Source organism: Carassius carassius, chromosome 38 (genome assembly GCF_963082965.1).
Source record: "Carassius carassius chromosome 38, fCarCar2.1, whole genome shotgun sequence".
NCBI lineage: Eukaryota > Metazoa > Chordata > Actinopteri > Cypriniformes > Cyprinidae > Carassius > Carassius carassius.
Window position 1 is genome coordinate 2,528,390 of NC_081792.1, and position 16,427 is coordinate 2,544,816.

The 16,427-nt window shown below is 41.3% G+C and overlaps 6 non-coding genes across 6 annotated transcripts; 2 read left to right on the forward strand and 4 right to left on the reverse strand.

Moving 5' to 3' along the window:
- The first annotated feature begins 10,940 nt into the window (after positions 1 to 10,940).
- On the forward strand, positions 10,941 to 11,012 carry trnae-cuc (transfer RNA glutamic acid (anticodon CUC)). Its single transcript has one exon. It is a non-coding gene; the product is annotated as a tRNA-Glu (tRNA).
- A 105-nt stretch (positions 11,013 to 11,117) lies between these two features.
- On the reverse strand, positions 11,118 to 11,205 carry trnay-gua (transfer RNA tyrosine (anticodon GUA)). Its single transcript is given in 2 exon segments — positions 11,118 to 11,153; positions 11,169 to 11,205. It is a non-coding gene; the product is annotated as a tRNA-Tyr (tRNA).
- A 2,180-nt stretch (positions 11,206 to 13,385) lies between these two features.
- Positions 13,386 to 13,457, forward strand: trnae-cuc (transfer RNA glutamic acid (anticodon CUC)). The gene has a single exon. It is a non-coding gene; the product is annotated as a tRNA-Glu (tRNA).
- A 105-nt stretch (positions 13,458 to 13,562) lies between these two features.
- trnay-gua (transfer RNA tyrosine (anticodon GUA)) lies at positions 13,563 to 13,650 on the reverse strand. Its single transcript is given in 2 exon segments — positions 13,563 to 13,598; positions 13,614 to 13,650. It is a non-coding gene; the product is annotated as a tRNA-Tyr (tRNA).
- A 1,589-nt stretch (positions 13,651 to 15,239) lies between these two features.
- Positions 15,240 to 15,311, reverse strand: trnae-uuc (transfer RNA glutamic acid (anticodon UUC)). Its single transcript has one exon. It is a non-coding gene; the product is annotated as a tRNA-Glu (tRNA).
- Positions 15,312 to 16,158: 847 nt separating this feature from the next.
- On the reverse strand, positions 16,159 to 16,231 carry trnar-acg (transfer RNA arginine (anticodon ACG)). The gene has a single exon. It is a non-coding gene; the product is annotated as a tRNA-Arg (tRNA).
- Between the last annotated feature and the right edge of the window lie 196 nt (positions 16,232 to 16,427).

The following is a 16,427-nucleotide window of genomic DNA, read 5'->3' on the forward strand; positions in this document are numbered from 1 at the left end:
TTGGTAGCATCATAGCATAAATCAATTGCCCTATTTGTTCACTATGTTGGATGGGAGTCCCATCACTCTTTTTGAAACCTCTTTGTTTCCACACTACTCCGAATAGATGACATACACCATGAGCATACGCTGAATCTGTAAAAATGTTAGCAGTTTGTCCTTTTGCTAACTGACATGCAGTTGTGAGAGCTTTTAATTCTGCTAATTGAGCAGAGCATGGCTGTACACAATGTTGTGATATTACAGATTCATATTCTTTTTTGTTTTTCTTCACTACTGAATATCCTGTATGATTTCCTTCGTGATCCCTAAAGCTAGAACCACCTACGAAGTAAGTAACTTCTGCTTCAGAAATAGGTGTTGATTCAAGATCTGGTCGTAATCTAGTAAATGCCAAGGACTAATTCACACACTCATGAGGTTCTCCTTCAAAAGCCAAAGGAATTAATTCAGCTGGATTAACTGTCTGGCATCTTTTAATGGTAACATCTGGATATGTGAGTAATGAGGAGTAGGTTAGAATTTGAGCTTGTGTCAGAACAAATTTCCTTTGTTCTATTAATTCCACAACTTTGTGATGGGTATATATAGTCACTGGGTACCCCATAGTTATTGTGGATGCTTTTTCATAAGCATAATACACTGCAGCTAAACCCTGTTGGTAACATGGTGGGTATCCCTGGGCTACATTGTCTAACTTTGTGCTGTAGTACGCTATAGGCTGTTTTTTCCTTCCACTACAGGTCTCTTGCATCAATACAGCTGATGCATAACCATCAACTCTGTTTGCCACATATAGATGAAACATTTTATCATATTCTGCCATTCCCAGGGCAGGGGCCTGTTGTAATTCTTTTTTTATTGCTTCAAATGCTAGTAAGCATCTGTGTTCCATTTTAATGGATTGCTTAAATGTTGTAATCCTGCTTGTTTCATCATTTCTCTCAAAGGCCCTGTCTTTACTGCATAGTCTTATATCCAGTCTGCACTAAAGCCAGTCATTCCTAAAAAAGTCATCATTTGTCCTACTGTCTGAGGTAACGGTGTTTTACTTATACCTTCTAACTGAGCTGGAGCTATAGCTCGTGTGCCAAATGCAATTAATCTTCCCAAGTATTCCACTTGAGGCTGGCAATATTGCAATTTGTTTTTTAGACACATTGTGTCCTCCTTGTGCTAATTTTGTCAACACCTTAATTGAATCTTTGTGACATTGTTCTAGTGTGGTAGAACAGATAATAAAATCATCCATGTATTGTAATAGTGTACCGTCTATTACGAGGTCTTCTAAATCAGCCTTAAGAATCTTGTTGAATATATGTGGTGAATGTTTATATCCCTGAGGAATTCTAGAATATGTATATTGTTTATTTGCAAATGAAAATGCAAATAGATATCTACTCTCTTCTGCAAGCGGTACACTGAAGTAGGCAGAGCAAAGATCCATTACAGTAAAGTATTTGGCATCAGGAGGGACATTTGTCAGTAAAGTGTGCGGGTTTGGTACCTCAGCTGACATATCTTCCGTTATTTCATTTATTGTTCGTAAATCATGAACAAGTCGCCATCTGTTTTTGTCTGATTTGATTACAGGCATAATTGGAGTGTTACAGTAACTAGTAGTTTCTATCAATACTCCTGCCTTCACTAAGCCTTCAATTGTGTCTTTTATTCTTGCTTCAGCATCTGCCCGTAAAGGATATTGTGCTTTTCTAGGTAGACGTGCATTTGGTTTAAGTTGAACTCTTACTGGATTTGCTGATTTTATTAATCCAATATCTGTGTCATGCTGAGACCATAGTTCAGTTGGTACCTGACACTCCATTTCCTTAAACAATTCAGTCTCAGTTGTGTTTATTAACTCAGATGCTGTAGTCATCTGTGTCTCTTTCTTTTGGCTGATGACTACTTCCTGTAGAATTCCCAACAAACTGGTTGCACACAAAATTTTGATGTAATTTTTGTCAGCTGAATGAAAAATTAATGGGTTTTCTGCTGATTCCCATTTACTTTGTTCTGCCCTTTTCATTATTGATCCTAAATCTTTTGCTTCCCAACTTTTTCCTACATATACTGCAATATGCGGGACAGAGTTATTTACATTGAACCATTTTTTGACAAATTTACCTTCTGGTATGTTTAAAGCTGCTCCCTGTTTACCTATGATGATATACTGGGAGACTATCTCAATCCGCTGTCCTTTTGTTTCTTTTTGCCATTTCTGTTCTATATTTTCATACCTTTCTTGATCATCATTGTGCAATGAAATTCAGACTTTGATAGCTGTGCTTCAGGTATCTGTGCTTCAATAAACTTTCCCCATTTATTGACTGTCTGTCTCACATCTTGTTCTATCTGTCCTTTCCAATAAACATTTGCTTTTGGCTCTGCAACCATCATTTGTGTTTCTGTTCCTATTGCATCAATATATATATTTCTTCTGGAGAACACCAAATTTGTAGTTCTAATTTACATAATGCATCTCTTCCTAACAAATTAATAGGAGTTTGATTTGATAACAGAATGGGCATTGTTATACTTTGATCTTTTGTTTGTAGACACACTGGAGCTGTTATGGGTATCAATTGCATTTTTCCCGAGAATCCTATTGTCTTTGCAAATTTTCCGATGTGGGGAGATGTGAAGCATATTTCAAATTAATGCAAGTTAGATTTGCGCCCGTATCAATCATCATCGGAGTATCTTTTCCCTCTATTTTAATCTGCATAATAGGCTCTTGATCAGCTTTCGTTGATAAAATTGGAAGTTGACTCTCCCCTTTAGGATTCTCTGGGCACCCCTAATAGCCTGGATTGGGACCTCCCCAAGGGCTTACCGGACCCCGCACTGGACCCTGATTAGGCTGTTGCCAGCTCACCTCCCTTCCACCTTGAGGTTGCTGTGACCATTGACGAGTTGGACAGTCAGCTTTATTGTGCCCGGGCTGTCCACAGCCCCAGCACAGACTTGGAGGCCTGCTTCTGCCTCTGCCTCTTTGACCTTGCTGTATGGGGTTTTTTCTCCATCCCATCTGTACTGGCTGTTGAGTATAAACATTTATTATGGGCACAGAGTTCAAGTGTTCATTTGGAGGGACTGCTGTGAGTGGGCTTGACTGAGGAGTTGGTTGTTGAGCAATTACTGGAGGCATTATAGTCATTTGTTCGGCTGCTGCATTGGTTACTGAAGCTTGAATATTTTTTTTTATTTTTCTTTGTGAATTCTTCAAGCTGTAATTGAGTTAGTTTACGTTGTAACTCTTTCTCTTGACTTTTGAGTTTTTGTTCATTTTTTCTGTGTTGTTCCACTGCATGAGACACATGGTCGCAAAACTCTGTGTGTTTAAAGTTAAACCGACCACATCCTCCAGCTTGCTTTTTACTGCTGGCGGCATAGCATCAATCACAGCTTGCCTAAACAATGTTGCCATTAATGGGTCTCCCTCGGGATCCCCCTCAGTTTCTTGTTTCCACCTTTTCAACTGTTTCTGTACATATGTGGTTGGATTCTCTGCATCCCCGATTTCTTCTCCCTTCAGTGATTTAGCATTCAGTCTGATCGGATACTCCGCACGCAATGCCTGCCATACTGCTGGGCGGAATGCATCAAAAACAATCCCATCCATATTATGAGAGTTCACTGCTCTGTTTAGAGTCGTTGTAAGGAGAATTTCATCCATCTTTGTCCCTCCAATAATTCTAGCCAGTAGAGCTTTGACATCACCTACTGACAATAGCTTTCCTGTTGTTTCGTCCTCAAACATTCAAATAAATTTGCCCGCGCCCTCATGAATGTCAGGAAGGCGAGTGACAAGCCCCTCAAGGTCCTGTGAAGCCCAGGGGACATACTGTCCCTGCTCACCCTTGATTAAAATTGGGAGCTGTGTGGCCAGTGGTCTAAGTGTCCCTTTTTCTCTGCCCTGTTCCCATTTACCGTTATCAAATAACTCCTCTGCCTGATTCTCATCCTCACTACCATAGAATAACTTACTCTTTCCTCTCTCCAACTTATTTACCTCTTGTATCTTTTTCCCTGATTCTCTAATTTTCTCTTCCATTTCTTCTTCCATAGCTTGTACGTGTGCTACAATATCGCTATCTTTCGTCCTCTTTTTTCTAATCCTTCCTCAAACCAGGTTTTATCTACCTGATTAGCTTTCATTTTTTCTAATCCTGTACGTGCTTGCCTGTAACAATCAAGATGCAAACTTTTTGTTTCTCTTTTCATATTGATGCTTTTAGTTTTATAGTTTTTTATCAGAGTTTCCATTTCCTCACACAATGCCACATCAAATGTCCCTTCCTTTGGCCATTTTGTCATCATATTTTTTGTTCTCTTCTGCCATTTTTGTGAGATTTTGTTTATTTGCTCTTTACACAGTGGATATTTTAATCCAATTATTTCCACTGGTGTGGCTCCAATATCTTTATTTATATTATTACCCTCAAAAATCAACTTTTTAGTTTTATATAGTAACTTGGTTACAATCTCTTCTTTTCCCTTTCACTTAATTTAACTATTTTTCCTTAACCAATGTCAGCCTACTTTTTATTCTTTATTGTGTGTCATACCTCTTTGAATTTTTATTTTGTCTCATGCATTTACACTTTTTTATATTATTTGACTGTCTATTTTATTTGCTCTATTTTATTATCACTTTTTAGATAACAATTTCTAACCATAATTCTTTATTTTTTACTTCCCTTTCCTTTTTTGTCCACCCCTGTAATACTACTTTAATGTAGACACTTCATCCCTTGCTCCCACTCCCACTGTACTGGGCTCAAAGAATTTTCTCCCCTTTCACACAAGCATCCAAATGCAAAAACCTATTATATATCTTGATTCAAACTTTATTGATACTATTTTCCTAAACTCATTCACTCTTTCTACACTCTTTATTGAGCCAGAGTGCTTATTCTTGGATACTTTCTCTCTTTATCTAAGGGATAATCAGTCATTAATTGTCCTTTTATTATCAAGGCTCATCATACATTCATCCCTCTCAAGTGGATCTGGGTTGAGTCCAATTCTGCCAGGTTACACCGAAGTGACGGTCCAGGAACGGTGCTCAACCCTTACCCACCCAATACGGAATTTATTTGTTCATACATTCATCATCGTTCACACATTCATTCGTCCGGACACAGTTACATCCACACAACAAAACACCGCTCTTCCTAGAGCATCCTTAAGGGCCCACCCGTTCAGACCTTTGAGACTTTTCACTTTATACTTTCTCAAAGCGGTATCCGTGGGGCTTTTCCTCACGAATCCTTAACTAATCTGCTTCTCCGTTTATCACTGTCCTTCCTAGGCCCAGCTCTCCAATAAACACAGACCATTGCATACAATGTCTTTCTGCTTACACCATCTTTGTTTTAAATCAAGGTGACCTTCCAAGGCTTTCCTATTAATAAACCAAATATGTGCATGCAGTTATTTCTTCTGGAGTAAAACCTCTTTTTCAATTTAGATATCCTAATATTTTTCTAAATTTGGAAGAGCAGATTTTAAGTGTCCTTACCACTCAGAACTGACCTCAACCAACACAAACTAATTTTATAAGCAAAAATGCTTACCTTATTTTATGGTGGCCACCCAGTTGTGTTGATCATCGGTCAGCTCAAAAGCGGCTGTCCAATCTGCTGCTCTTTTCCAGTCCCATCTGGGGTGCCAAATATGTTGTGTCGTCTGCCAGTTCTCTGAAGAATCACACTCAGTCAGGGATTTTTCTCTCAGAAGAAAAGACTTTATTTCACAGAAAATAAAGCCGAGAGTCCTTGCAAGGAGATCTCCCGAATGTTATTTGGTATCACCCTTATATACACTAAATGGGGCGGTTCGACATAGTCAAACTTTTCCTTATGATTACAATTTTAATACCTCCCTAGAGAGGAGAGGCCCCCTGCTTGATTTATTCTAAACAAAGGCCCTGTATGTATGTCTGACCATATGTTTCTCCTCAGTTTTGTACATTCCAGCACGTAGCTTTCTATTACCTATAAGATTATAATGGAGTAATAACTAGCAACTAAAATGGCTAGATTCACATTGATTATATACTTGTTTAATTAAAATCTTACTAATAAAAATCTTCCACATGGGCCACTTTCCATAATCTGGCCAGTGTGGTTTACAGAAATAAATAGTGTTGCATGCATTCAAGGGACATGAAAAACTGCCTATTGTCGGTCTGTCAAGGTACAAAATTGACATATTGTGAGGTTAATAATGAAAGTGAGACCAATTTTTAATCCGCAAAGTTGCTGATGTAGTTTCGTCTACCGGTTCTCAGAAGAATCACACTCAGTCAGTGGGTTTCTCTCAGAAGAAAAGACTTTATTTTATGGAAAACAACGCCGAGAGTCATTGCAAGGAAATCTCTCGAATGTTATTTGGTATCTCCTTATGTACATTATATGGGGTGGTTCCACAATAGTCAAACTTTTCCTTATGATTACAATTTTAAAACCTCCCTAGAGAGGAGAGGCCCCCTGCTTGATTTATTCTAAAGAAAGGCCCTGTATGTGTGTCTGACCATATGTTTGTCATCAGTTTTGTACATTCCAGCACGTAGGCAACTTTCTATTTTATTGCCTAAAATTTGTGACATTTTGGTGAACATGCACCACTTGTGGTAAAATTAACCAAAATCCAACATTTTCTCTATGCATATTTCTACAGTATTATGGGACAAAACTTACAAAAATGGATTCCTCGGAGCTTGCAGAGTACAGCTGATGAGACTTCAACCACGAAATCGCTAAAATTTATCTGTCCACGGAACCATTAGAAAGGGCGTGCTGAATAAATGGCTAATGGGAGGTATTTTTTTTTTAAAATGTCCATTTACAATTTTTTCAGTGGGACCTCCTAAGTGCTCCCGTGGACATACATTTTTATGCATATTTTACATTATTATGTGACAAATCTTACATAAATGGACTCTACTGAGCGTGCTGTGTACAGTAGAGGTGTTTACATTAACAATATTGCACTCATTTGAAATAAATCAAGTTAAATAGACTTGCTATTTGATAATCTGCAAGTGGACACATATGCTTTTAAAATAAATTGAGGGTAGGCATGCACCATATGTGGTGAAATTAACCAAAATCCTACATTATTATAGGATAGATCTAACATTAATGGACTCTGCTGAGATGTCTGAGTACACTGCAGGCGTTTTGATCAACAATATTGCATATTTTTTATTAAATCAAATTTAATAGAATTGCTATTTGTTAAACCTCAGGTGGACACATATCCCACTTGCCATTTATTCATATTGGAAGGACACCAATTTTGGGGCACCGTATCTCCGCCTCCCGGGAGTTCAGGGACTTGGGGCCGGTGGTGTCGGATAGAGTTCCTCAATGTCTATTATTGACAAGAGGTTGGTGTTTTTCCCCTCTTTTTGAGTGAGTTATGGCCGGTCTTTTTGCATTTGCAGGGCCGTATCTCTGGCCCCCGGTGGTCTATCGACTTGGGGGAGGTGGCTTCAGAGAGGGCCCTTCGAGTGCTATCAAGTCACCCAGTTTCAATTTGCTAGGTCTCTTCCTTCCATTTGACTATCAAAAATGTGGGGGGCCATAACTCCGCCCCCTGGAGTTTTATGGATGGGGGGCCAGCGGTGTTCGGTGGGCCTTCTGTCGGTCTTACTCTGACCCGAGTTTGGTGCAGTTTGGCCCCGTTTTGGCGTAGGTACAGCACCACTTGTGGTGAAATTAACTAAAATCCAACATTTTTCTATGCATATTTCTACAGTATTATGGGATGAAACGTACATAAATGGATTCCTCTGAGTGCCCTGAGTACAGTACAAGTGTTTTCTCTAGGGCCCATCCTAAAAATTTTCTTCCGACTTCCACCCACCTCGAGCTGCCTTCTCTAGCCGGGGAGGGTGCACCCTGGCCAGCATGGATGAGTAGGTTCGAACCTATCAGAAGCTATCAGGGTTCTGTAGCTCTACTGCTGTCCAAAAGTCACTTCTGGTGCAGGAAGATGTGCTGGCTTTTTGAGGAGAGAAGCAAAAAAGATCAAGCTTTCCCATACCAGGAGTCGAACCCAGGCTGCCTGAGTGAAAACCAGGAATCCTAACCACTAGACCATATAAGATTTGGACACCTTAAAGTGGCCATTGGCGCACTTTCCATACATGTGGTCAGATTGGGCGCAGGATTTTGTAGTGGCCTGTTGCTTTAGGTCTGCAACTGTAACAATGTGATAATAATTTGGCAAAACAAGAATTATCCAAAAGGACGGTTTTCTGAATTATATAGTTTTGTATGCATTCAAGGGATCTGTTTTTTTTACTCACCCCGGTGGTTCAGTTTTTTTGGGCAGATTCCTGTGATTGCTGAATTGATACCTTGAACTGGTAATTAAGCTCTTGTCCAGGTGAAAATACTTGTGTCATGCATCTGAAAACGCACATTGCAACCGTTATCTAGATGAAAATCTGCCTATCATCGGTCTGTCAAGGTACAAAATTGACATATTGTGAGGTTAATAATGAAAGTGAGACCAATTTTTTATCCGCAAAGTTGCTGATTATTCGCTCGTTCAGTTTAATGCAGATTACAATTTATTCTCAATGTCCAGGTGGCAATTAGTGATAAGGCTTCAAAATGGCAAGCCCGTGACATCAAAACAACATGGCATTACACCCTTCAAAGTAATGAAGCAGTTACAGAGTAGCGATGAAATTGTTCATTCGAAAATTAACTGGCTGCTAGCCTGCAGTTGAGGAAGATTTTTATTAGTAAGATTTTAATTAAACAAGTATATAATCAATGTGAATCTAGCCATTTTTGTTGCTAGTTATTACTCCATTATAATCTTATAGGTAATAGAAAGCTACGTGCTGGAATGTACAAAACTGAGGAGAAACATATGGTCAGACTATGTGGAACCGCCCCATTTAATGTATATAAGGAGATACCAAATAACATTCGGGAGATTCGGGAAGCAAAAACGATCAAGCTTTCCCATCACGGGAGTCGACCCCTGGCTGCATGGGAGAAATCCAGGAATCCTAACTGCTAGACCATATGGGAACTGGCCAGCTTTAACTGGGCACAAGCTTGTAGGCCACTTTCATTAAATCTGGCCAGTGTGGTTTACAGAAATAAATGGTGATGAATTCAAGGGTCATGTTTGTTGACTCACCCCGGGGGTTCAGTTTTTTGGCCAGAGTCCTGTGATTGCTGAATTGATACCTTGAACTGGTAAGTAAGCTCTTGTCCAGGTGAAAATACTTGTGTCATGCATCTGAAAACACACATTGCAACCGTTATCTGGATGAAAAACTGTCTATCGTCGGTCTGTCAAGGTCCAAAATTGACATACGAATGGCAAAAAAAAAAAAAAACGGGTGAAAACCAGGAATCCTAACCGCTAGACCATATGAGATTTGGACACTTTAAACTGGCCATTGGCGCACTTTCCATACATGTGGTCAGTGTGGGCGCAGGATCTTGTAGTGGCCTGTTGCTTTAGGTCTGCGACTGTAACAATGTGATAATCATTTGGCAAAACAAGAATTATCCAAAAGGACGGTTTTCTGAATTATATAGTGTTGTATGCATTCAAGGGATCTGTTTTTTTTACTCACCCCGGGGGTTTAGTTTTTTTGGGCAGATTCCTGTGATTGCTGAATTGATACCTTGAACTGGTAATTAAGCTCTTGTCCAGGTGAAAATACTTGTGTCATGCATCTGAAAACACACATTGCAACCGTTATCTAGATGAAAATCTGCCTATCATCGGTCTGTCAAGGTACAAAATTGACATATTGTGAGGTTAATAATGAAAGTGAGACCAATTTTTTATCCGCAAAGTTGCTGATTATTCGCTCGTTCAGTTTAATGCAGATTACAATTTATTCTCAATGTCCAGGTGGCAATTAGTGATAAGGCTTCAAAATGGCAAGCCCGTGACATCAAAACAACATGGCATTACACCCTTCAAAGTAATGAAGCAGTTACAGAGTAGCGATGAAATTGTTCATTCGAAAATCAACTGGCTGCCAGACTGCAGTTGTGGAAGATTTTTATTAGTAAGATTTTAATTAAACAAGTATATAATCAATGTGAATCTAGCCATTTTTGTTGCTAGTTATTACTCCATTATGATCTTATAGGTAATAGAAAGCTACGTGCTGGAATGTAAAAAACTGAGGAGAAAAATATGGTCAGACATACATACAGGGCCTTTGTTTAGAATAAATCAAGCAGGGAGCCTCTCCTCTCTAGGGAGGTATTAAAATTGTAATCATAAGGAAAAGTTTGACTATGTGGAACCGCCCCATTTAATGTATATAAGGAGATACCAAACAACATTCGGGAGATTCGGGAAGCAAAAAAGATCAAGCTTTCCCATCACGGGAGTGGACCCCTGGCTGCATGGGAGAAATCCAGGAATCCTAACTGCTAGACATATGGGAATTGGCCAGCTTTAACTGGGCATTTAATCAGCAGCCTGCAGTTTATTTCCCCGATAATCGCCGAGCTTGTCGGAGTGCTTGTGAGACGAATGGCAATACCGAAGCATGTCCGTGTCTTCCCTAGACATTGGAAAGGGTGTGCAGAATATATCTTTTTTGAAAAAAAAGAAGAATGTCTGAAGATTTGCCTTTTCTTCTGGATTTTGGAGAAGAGAAAAAAAAACACAACAACAAAATAAGCCGGAGAAAAACAAGCACAGAGCAAGCCAGCCAGGAGTCAAACCTAGAATCTTCTGATGCGTAGTCAGACGCGTTATCCATTGCGCCACTGGCCCACCAATAGTAAAGACCCCTGATTGCTACAGAGTTGTTGGTTTTAGATGTGACAGTGGCAAGCATTGGTGTCTGCTTATTCTCACCTTGTTTTCAGGAGGTAAGCCCTCCAGCCCACCAGCCCACCAGCCCACCAGCCCACCAGCCCATCAGCCCCTCCCTGGTGGTCTAGTGGTTAGGATTCGGCGCTCTCACCGCCGCGGCCTGGGTTCGATTCCCGGTCAGGGAAAGCTCTTTTGGCTTCCAATTGTGGACTGCGAATTCTAGCTCTGCTAACAGCTGCGAGAAAGCCAGCTCCAAACCAAAAAAATGGTGAGCACTTGAAAAAAAGACCTCCTTCGAGCCGGAGTCGAACCAGCGAACTAAGGATTGCCAACACTCCAACCTACAGTCCTCCGCTCTACCAGCTGAGCTATCAAAGGGGCAAAGTGTTAGACAGAACCTCGACATATCACGGTCTTGTAGCTCTACTGCTGGCCAAAAAGTCACTTCTGGTGCAGGAAGATGTGCTGGATTTTTGAGGAGGGAATCAAAAAGGAGCATGCGTTCCCATACCGGGAGTCAAACCTGGGCCGCCTGGGTGAAAACCAGGAATCCTAAGCGCTAGACCATATGGGATTTGGAAACCTTAAACTGGCCATTGGCTTCTGGCGCACTTTCCATACATGTGGTCAGTGTGGGCGCAGGATCTTGTAGTGGCCTGTTGCTTTAGGTCTGCGACTGTAACAATGTGATAATCATTTGGCAAAACAAGAATTATCCAAAAGGACGGTTTTCTGAATTATATAGTGTTGTATGCATTCAAGGGATCTGTTTTTTTACTCACCCCGGGGGTTCAGTTTTTTTGGGCAGATTCCTGTGATTGCTGAATTGATACCTTGAACTGGTAAGTAAGCTCTTGTCCAGGTGAAAATACTTGTGTCATGCATCTGAAAACACACATTGCAACCGTTATCTGGATGAAAAACTGTCTATCGTCGGTCTGTCAAGGTCCAAAATTGACATACGAATGGCAAAAAAAAAAAAAAACGGGTGAAAACCAGGAATCCTAACCGCTAGACCATATGAGATTTGGACACTTTAAACTGGCCATTGGCGCACTTTCCATACATGTGGTCAGTGTGGGCGCAGGATCTTGTAGTGGCCTGTTGCTTTAGGTCTGCGACTGTAACAATGTGATAATAATTTGGCAAAACAAGAATTATCCAAAAGGACGGTTTTCTGAATTATATAGTGTTGTATGCATTCAAGGGATCTGTTTTTTTTACTCACCCCGGGGGTTTAGTTTTTTTGGGCAGATTCCTGTGATTGCTGAATTGATACCTTGAACTGGTAATTAAGCTCTTGTCCAGGTGAAAATACTTGTGTCATGCATCTGAAAACACACATTGCAACCGTTATCTAGATGAAAATCTGCCTATCATCGGTCTGTCAAGGTACAAAATTGACATATTGTGAGGTTAATAATGAAAGTGAGACCAATTTTTTATCCGCAAAGTTGCTGATTATTCGCTCGTTCAGTTTAATGCAGATTACAATTTATTCTCAATGTCCAGGTGGCAATTAGTGATAAGGCTTCAAAATGGCAAGCCCGTGACATCAAAACAACATGGCATTACACCCTTCAAAGTAATGAAGCAGTTACAGAGTAGCGATGAAATTGTTCATTCGAAAATCAACTGGCTGCCAGACTGCAGTTGTGGAAGATTTTTATTAGTAAGATTTTAATTAAACAAGTATATAATCAATGTGAATCTAGCCATTTTTGTTGCTAGTTATTACTCCATTATAATCTTATAGGTAATAGAAAGCTACGTGCTGGAATGTAAAAAACTGAGGAGAAAAATATGGTCAGACATACATACAGGGCCTTTGTTTAGAATAAATCAAGCAGGGAGCCTCTCCTCTCTAGGGAGGTATTAAAATTGTAATCATAAGGAAAAGTTTGACTATGTGGAACCGCCCCATTTAATGTATATAAGGAGATACCAAACAACATTCGGGAGATTCGGGAAGCAAAAAAGATCAAGCTTTCCCATCACGGGAGTGGACCCCTGGCTGCATGGGAGAAATCCAGGAATCCTAACTGCTAGACATATGGGAATTGGCCAGCTTTAACTGGGCATTTAATCAGCAGCCTGCAGTTTATTTCCCCCGATAATCGCCGAGCTTGTCGGAGTGCTTGTGAGACGAATGGCAATACCGAAGCATGTCCGTGTCTTCCCTAGACATTGGAAAGGGTGTGCAGAATATATCTTTTTTGAAAAAAAAGAAGAATGTCTGAAGATTTGCCTTTTCTTCTGGATTTTGGAGAAGAGAAAAAAAAACACAACAACAAAATAAGCCGGAGAAAAACAAGCACAGAGCAAGCCAGCCAGGAGTCAAACCTAGAATCTTCTGATGCGTAGTCAGACGCGTTATCCATTGCGCCACTGGCCCACCAATAGTAAAGACCCCTGATTGCTACAGAGTTGTTGGTTTTAGATGTGACAGTGGCAAGCATTGGTGTCTGCTTATTCTCACCTTGTTTTCAGGAGGTAAGCCCTCCAGCCCACCAGCCCACCAGCCCACCAGCCCACCAGCCCACCAGCCCATCAGCCCCTCCCTGGTGGTCTAGTGGTTAGGATTCGGCGCTCTCACCGCCGCGGCCTGGGTTCGATTCCCGGTCAGGGAAAGCTCTTTTGGCTTCCAATTGTGGACTGCGAATTCTAGCTCTGCTAACAGCTGCGAGAAAGCCAGCTCCAAACCAAAAAAATGGTGAGCACTTGAAAAAAAGACCTCCTTCGAGCCGGAGTCGAACCAGCGAACTAAGGATTGCCAACACTCCAACCTACAGTCCTCCGCTCTACCAGCTGAGCTATCAAAGGGGCAAAGTGTTAGACAGAACCTCGACATATCACGGTCTTGTAGCTCTACTGCTGGCCAAAAAGTCACTTCTGGTGCAGGAAGATGTGCTGGATTTTTGAGGAGAGAATCAAAAAGGAGCATGCATTCCCATACCGGGAGTCAAACCTGGGCCGCCTGGGTGAAAACCAGGAATCCTAAGCGCTAGACCATATGGGATTTGGAAACCTTAAACTGGCCATTGGCTTCTGGCGCACTTTCCATACATGTGGTCAGTGTGGGCGCAGGATCTTGTAGTGGCCTGTTGCTTTAGGTCTGCGACTGTAACAATGTGATAATCATTTGGCAAAACAAGAATTATCCAAAAGGACGGTTTTCTGAATTATATAGTGTTGTATGCATTCAAGGGATCTGTTTTTTACTCACCCCGGGGGTTCAGTTTTTTTGGGCAGATTCCTGTGATTGCTGAATTGATACCTTGAACTGGTAATTAAGCTCTTGTCCAGGTGAAAATACTTGTGTCATGCATCTGAAAACACACATTGCAACCGTTATCTAGATGAAAATCTGCCTATCATCGGTCTGTCAAAGTACAAAATTGACATATTGTGAGGTTAATAATGAAAGTGAGACCAATTTTTTATCCGCAAAGTTGCTGATTATTCGCTCGTTCAGTTTAATGCAGATTACAATTTATTCTCAATGTCCAGGTGGCAAAAGTGATAAGGCTTCAAAATGGCAAGCCCGTGACATCAAAACAACATGGCATTACACCCTTCAAAGTAATGAAGCAGTTACAGAGTAGCGATGAAATTGTTCATTCGAAAATCAACTGGCTGCCAGCCTGCAGTTTATTTCCCCTTTAATCGCCAAACTTGTCGGAGTGCTTGTGAGACGAATGACAATACCGAAGCATGTCCATGTCTTCCCTAGACATCGGAAAGGGTGTGCAGAATATGTCTTTTTTGGAAAAAAAGAAGAATGCCTGAAGATTTGCCTTTTCTTCTGGATTTTGGAGAAGAAGAAAAAAACACAACAACAAAATAAGCTGGAGAAAAACAAGCACAGAGCGAGCAAGCCAGGAGTCGAACCTAGAATCTTCTGATCCGTAGTCAGACGCATTATTCATTGCGCCACTGGCCCACCGCTAGTAAAGACCCCTGATTGCTACAGAGTTGTTGGTTTTAGATGTGACAGTGGCAAGCATTGCTGTCTGCTTATTCTCACCTTGTTATCAGGAGGTAAGCCCACCAGCCCACCAGTCCACCAGCCCCTCCCTGGTGGTCTAGTGTTTAGGATTCGGCCCTCTCACCGCCGCGCCCCGGGTTCGATTCCCGGTCAGTGAAAGCTCTTTTGGCTTCCAATTGTGGACTGCGAATTAAAGCTCTGCTAACAGCTGCGAGAAAGCCAGCTCCAAACCAAAAAAAATGGTGAGCACTTGAAAAAAAGACCTCCTTCGAGCTGGCGACCTAAGGATTGCCAACACTCCAACCTACAGTACTCCACTCTACCAGCTGAGCTATCGAAGGGGCAAAGTGTTAGACAGAACCTCGACATCTGGTGCAGGAAGATGTGCTGGATTTTTGAGGAGGGAAGCAAAAAGGAGCATGCGTTCCCATACCGGGAGTCGAACTCGGGCCACCTGGGTGAAAACCAGGAATCCTAACCGCTAGACCATACGGGATTTGGACACCTTAAACTGGCCATTGGCGCACTTTCCATACATGTGGTCAGTGTGGGCGCAGGATCTTGTAGTGGCCTGTTGCTTTAGGTCTGCGACTGTAACAATGTGATAATAATTTGGCAAAACAAGAATTATCCAAAAGGACGGTTTTCTGAATTATATAGTGTTGTATGCATTCAAGGGATCTGTTTTTTTTACTCACCCCGGGGGTTCAGTTTTTTTGGGCAGATTCCTGTGATTGCTGAATTGATACCTTGAACTGGTAATTAAGCTCTTGTCCAGGTGAAAATACTTGTGTCATGCATCTGAAAACACACATTGCAACCGTTATCTAGATGAAAATCTGCCTATCATCGGTCTGTCAAGGTACAAAATTGACATATTGTGAGGTTAATAATGAAAGTGAGACCAATCTTTTATCCACAAAGTTGCTGATTATTCGCTCGTTCAGTTTAATGCAGATTACAATTTATTCTCAATGTCCAGGTGGCAATTAGTGATAAGGCTTCAAAATGGCAAGCCCGTGACATCAAAACAACATGGCATTACACCCTTCAAAGTAATGAAGCAGTTACAGAGTAGCGATGAAATTGTTCATTCGAAAATCAACTGGCTGCCAGCCTGCAGTTTATTTCCCCTTTAATTGCCGAGCTTGTCGGAGTGCTTGTGTGATGAATGGCAATACCGAAGCATGTCCGTGTCTTCCCTAGACATCGGAAAGGGTGTGCAGAATATGTCTTTTTTGGAAAAAAAGAAGAATGTCTGAAGATTTGCCTTTTTTTCTGGATTTTGGAGAAGAGAAAAAAAACACAACAACAAAATAAGCCGGAGAAAAACAAGCACTGAGCGAGCCAGCCAGGAGTCGAACCTAGAATCTTCTGATCCGTAGTCAGACGTGTTATCCATTGCGCCACTGGCCCACCAATAGTAAAGACCCCTGATTGCTACAGAGTTGTTGGTTTTAGATGTGACCGTGGCAAGCATTGCTGTCTGCTTATTCTCACCTTGTTTTCAGGAGGTAAGCCTACCAGCCCACCAGCCCCTCCCTGGTGGTCTAGTGGTTAGGATTCGTTGCTCTCACCGCCGCGGCCTTGGTTCGATTCCCGGTCAGGGAAA